The sequence below is a fragment of the Labeo rohita genome, chromosome 1 (genome assembly GCF_022985175.1).
Source record: "Labeo rohita strain BAU-BD-2019 chromosome 1, IGBB_LRoh.1.0, whole genome shotgun sequence".
NCBI lineage: Eukaryota > Metazoa > Chordata > Actinopteri > Cypriniformes > Cyprinidae > Labeo > Labeo rohita.
Window position 1 is genome coordinate 10,430,335 of NC_066869.1, and position 5,569 is coordinate 10,435,903.

The window sequence follows — 5,569 nt, forward strand, 5'->3', positions numbered from 1 at the left end:
AGCCAATAGCTACTTTCCTTACTGAGGAGTTGGCAACACTGAACAGACGTCGCTAGTTAGTCCCATCGGGAACGTTGTGGCGACGTGGTCCCCTGGTCTGTATAGTATAGGTCTACCAGTATTTCATTTTCAATATATTTACAATTGATAAATATAAAATGCTTACAATTTAAAATGTTAGATATTTATTCGTCAAGACTGACATTCCATTTATACATGCTAGAGAGATATTCAAGGTTTTAGAATGTTGGTGACGTTCCAGAAACGTCGTGGGCTCGTCCTCTACAGACGTTGCTAGTTGGTCCCATGGGGAACGTTGTAGGGACGTGATCCTATGGTCTCTACCCAGCATACACAGTATGTTGTGAGGACGTCGCCAGTTGGTCGTCATTTGGTCAGCGTGACATTACTTGACAACGTCGTGAGGACGTCGTGGTAACGTTCCATTTTTCAGAATTTTGGCTAAGGTCCCAGAAACGTCCTGTGCACGTCCTCAAAAGACGTCGCTAGTTAGTCGCATGGGAACGTTGTAGCGACGTGGTCAGCTGGTCTGCAGATAACTTGTCATATTATTGCACTACATGTATTTGGCCTATCTTTTTAAGGTGTATACCATTTGGATAGCCTATAATAAGGGAAATATACTGAATTAATCAAGCATTTTGCATGATGGCATGAATTGTTATAGAAATATAATAATTATGCCGTCATTTAAAATGTGGATATATATTTGTCAGCAAATTAATGACAAAACAAAAACCAAATAGTTTGTTAGCAAATAGCAATAATTTATGCTTGTGAATGACAGAAGAAATTTATTGAAAAACGGCATGGGACAAGTGAACATTTAAACCAGCGCACGTCACTTTTTGTGTACTGCGTAAGTGCGCGTGCCCGTCACTTTAACGGTCAACTTCCAGCAGACGGACACGAAGGAAAAGGTAAGCGCTATAAATCATTTTTTATTCATCGTTTTTGATGATATAACGTTAGATATCATGTAAGATGATTAGTGTTTTGTATTTTTGTAGGTTTTCTATATTAATTTCGTAAATAAATGCCATGTTTGGTTCGCTTATGTCGCGGTCTGAGGTAACGTTAACTGCTAAAATCATGAGAAAAAAATGTATTCCTTCTTTTTAGTTCAGTTTAAAATGTAACACAATAAACTATACAGTATTCACTGTCAAATTAAAAAAAACTTCAACCGTAATAGCTTGTTTGACTGCCTGCCACTCTCGCTTTATGTTGCTCATGCTAGCCATATTGTAAGCTTGAATATAAACTACTGTTTAAACGTTTAATTAGACCGATGCTAGCGAAATCACCTTCAGTGTATGTGGGAATAATAATTTCCGCATTTCCCCTGGAGCAACAGACCTGTAAATTGTGTCATTTGCTCACTATTGGTGTTAAAGGTGTTTTTACATGCTTGCTTTTTATGCTAGTTAACGTTACCTTTCATTTACAAATAGATCTGATACGTTCGTTTTAACAAATCTTTTAATAAACAAGTGGTTAATTTTCTTTTAATAAACAAGTGGTTAATTTTCTTTAGGTCCTGACTGTCAGTGAACCAGGCAATGATTCAGTGAGTTGCTTATTAGAAAAGATGCCCATTTGTTACTACCTAGTAGACTCAATATTTTATTCATTGTTGTAAAACTAACATTTTTGTCAGCAGGAGGAGAGATAGTCTGGGCAGCACCAAGCCGACAACTATTATGATTATGAGTAGGGATGATTATCGAGAACAGGTACTGATTTGGCTCCTGACTTGTTCAGTACTGAAAAACTGATATAAGCTACAGGACCAGCAATGCTGCTATTGGTGTTTTTGTATTGTTGATTCTTTCCTCTTTAGAAATAACTGCATATCATCCAAACCATCTCCAAATGAATGGCTGCAAGATAATAATCCATCATGTTTCATAGGAATCAGCGAATCCTGGGTGAAGAACTAAACCTCATTGTTTTAGTGTCACTCAGGCACAACTATAGATTTAAATTGATTTTAGTGGCTTATATGTTTATATTTCAGGCCTGCCTGACCATTCTGTTGCCCTAGATGTGAAGACACCCTGGAACTGCATTTCTCATGGTTGAAAGAGTTGTGCATCGATATCCAGACATACAAGAAGCCTTCCTGGACCCACACGACAAAATGCTCAGGAGGAGAGGCAGGTAATCCACAGGGTTGGATTTCACAATTTACTCATAACTAGATAGGTATCACTTAAAGGAAAAGTCTACTTTCAGATCAAAAATTAGGGGTGCACCGATACCGGTATGAGGTACTGTACGAGCTTGACGAGTTAATATCGTTTTCTCACAGACATTACTCAGAAGTTTGTAGTTCTGTCAGATATGTCAAAAATAAATAAGTAAAACAATGCGCAAGTTATCTAAAGATAGGGAGAGAGAGGGGGGCGGGGGAGCGCAATTCTGTTGCGTGATCTTTATTGATGTTTGCTCACTTAGCACATGCATAATTTGGATTAAAACTAATTTGGAAATATAAAATTTATAGGGGCATTCACTATAAAGCACACACAACTTTATTGGCGAAAATATCACTGTTAGGAGATTTATAACAAGTAGTTCCCTGCATTATTACAACAAAACGCATGATTACAGTAGCTGCTGCAATGGAGCAGCTCTAATGCTAATAAATTAAAGATGATGTACCATAGAGCAAAAAATGAACAGTGAAAGTAACGAAAACTTAGGTGTAAGTGTTAAGCAAAAACTAAGTGTAGATATAACTGAAAGATATAGTCAAATCAAAAATTATTCAGACACTAGTATAATTTTTATTTATGTTTTATTAATGTGCAGGACACTATAGTTCATTTATGTAAATCAGCAAAATAAAGTAAAAGTGTGACATATTATACCCCAAAAAAATTTCATACAGTAAAATTGATCACTTGGGATCAATCAAAAATGATAAGTTCCATTTTGCAGAGAAATGTTGTCTGATAATGTGAGAAAAGATGTCTGAATAAATTTTGGTTTGACTGTATCTATTTGATAAATGAAGTTAACCAACTAACATTTTACATATTCTTTTAGTTTCTGTACCCAATATTTTATAAATTTACCGGTAAATTAAAAAAACATTGATATCGGTACTCAGAATCGGCAAGTACCAAAAATAAAACCATCGGTGTCGGTCGAGTACTGAAAAAGTGGTGTCGGTGCATCCCTAGTACTCAACCCCGTGTCATCCAAGATGTTCATGTCTTTCTTACTTCAGTCATAAAGAAATTATGTTTTTTGAGGATTCAATTCAGCATTTTTCTTTATATAGTAGACTTCTATGGTGCCCCGAGTTTGTTAACGATCCCAAATGTGGTTGTAAACAACCTCGGCGAGGAAGAAGGGTCTTATCTAGTGAAACGATCAGTTATTTTCATAAAAATAATACAATTTATATACTTTTTAATGTCAAATGCTCGTCTTGTCTTGCTCTGCCTAAACTCTTTTTTCGGTACATGACAGTTAGTGTATGTCGAAAAACTCCCATTTCATGTTCTCCCTCAACTTCAAAATCGTCCTATATCGCTGTTTTACCTTTTTTGTTATGGGTATTTGATCTTCTTTGCTTGTTCACTTTGCAAAGACTGTGTCATAATTTCAAAAAATATAATTTCTTATGACACTCCTTACAAATATGTATACAAACACATATAGGATGACTATTCTCCTTTAAGTATAGTACATGCACTTAAACTTTATTTATTTATTTATTTTTTATTTTTGTTTCTTTATATTGCACTTATATTGTATTGCACCTCCCGAGCTCCTGGTCATTTTTAAACATGTTTAAAAAAAAAAATGTAGTTGGCCTGAATTTGACCATTGTAAAGACTCTCCCCTAGGGCTGCACGATAAATCGCATGCGATTGTCAGACGCATTAGTCAATAAAGCTGGTTCTTTGATTAGTAGTAAATCACCATCACGTGCATTCAGCTGGAGCGGCAATTAATACACAGAGTCGTAAATGACTGACAAGCTATGCAGAATCACGCTCATAATCAAATGCGATTCATCTGCGATTATGAGCACAATTTTGCGTAGCTTGTGAGTGATTTACGACTCCATGTATAAATTGCCGTTCAAGCTGAATGCAGATGATGGAAATTTACTACTAATCAAAGAAACTGGCTTCACTGACTATACATGCGTGATAATTACATGCAATTTATCGTGCAGCCCTACTCTCCCCTATGCCTAAATCATACACAAAATCATTTTGCTGTGTTTCCCACAGGATTTTTTTGAGACTATGGAGGATAGCTGGACCTTGGTCTGCCTGGGGGATCTGGGGCCATGGCCTTGTGTAAGAAATGTACTGTACAGTTTAAAGTTACATTTGTCTATCTGGAAGCACTTTGAGAGTTCAGTATTAAGAGCTCCAACCCATGCACAGTGTGGAAATTTAACAAAAAAGAAAGTCTATGCCAGGGTTCCTCAAATCTTACCCAGGAGGGCCAATCCACTGCAGAGTTTAGCTCCAACCCTGATCAAACTCACCTGCCTGTGATTTTCTAATGATCCTGAAGACATTGATTGGCATGCTCAGATGTGTTTGATTAGGGTTAGAGCTAAACTCTGCAGGAAAGTGGATCTCATGGGCCAGATTTGAGGATCCCTGGCCTATGCATTGACTGAACCCTCTTTTTAGATATTGTAGACTCTTAAGAGTTTTGTTAATAGGTTTTAAACTAAATATCCTAGCTAGGACACATAGTGGTAAGATAAAATTCTCTGTGAATAAGGCCCCAGATTCTGCCTTTACTTTAGAAGCTGGAGAACCACTTAAGATTTCAAAAGGCACCTTGACAGTTTGTGGCCACCATCAAAAAAAGTCTGGGGTGACTTATCCAAATTCTCTGTTATTTTTTTTGTGTAGATTCAAAGGAAAGGTGAAAAATGAGGAAGTCTGGGAACCACTGAAGAAGGCAGCCGTGAGGGACGGAAGTATTCATCAGAACGTAAGTTCTTTGAGAATGTGTGTGTCACGAATCTGGTCGGTGTCCCGTTGTCCACTCACCACCAGATGTCACTCTCGCTTCACCTACACACTCTGACTGTTACTTTGCATCTTGGACTGCATCTCCCATCCTCCACCGCTCTGATTGCGTCAGCCCCCGTGACCAATCAGGCGTTCTATAAAGACCCTGGTCCTCCCCAGTTGCACTTCATGGATTGTTGTTATTGTATTGTTGTTTTCCTAGCGTGTTCCTAGTTCCTGTTCCAAGTTCCTGGTTTTTTGATCCCCCGCCTGGTTTTCTCGTTTACCTCTGTCTAGCCGCCTGCCTTGTGATTTATCGCTCTTGTTTATCGGATCATTCTCTTCGATTGCCTGTTACATTCCTGTCTGCTCCTGTCTCGACCCTGCCTGCTCACCTTGTACCTGTTTGTTCGTTTAATAAAGCTCGCATATGGATCCGCTCTCCTCTCGTCAATCACTCCTGGTTACAGAACAATCCATCACCACAGGATCCAGCAGCTTTCACCCCGGACATTCATCTGATATGGACACGGACATAATTCTTTGCA

The 5,569-nt window shown here is 38.1% G+C and overlaps 1 long non-coding RNA gene across 1 annotated transcript; it reads left to right on the forward strand.

Moving 5' to 3' along the window:
• Nucleotides 1-236: 236 nt before the first annotated feature.
• LOC127165193 (uncharacterized) lies at nt 237-5,297 on the forward strand. Its single transcript, XR_007827754.1, has 7 exons — nt 237-941; nt 1,559-1,591; nt 1,682-1,757; nt 1,865-1,952; nt 2,042-2,184; nt 4,278-4,346; nt 4,920-5,297. It is a non-coding gene; the product is annotated as an uncharacterized LOC127165193 (long non-coding RNA).
• Nucleotides 5,298-5,569: the final 272 nt, after the last annotated feature.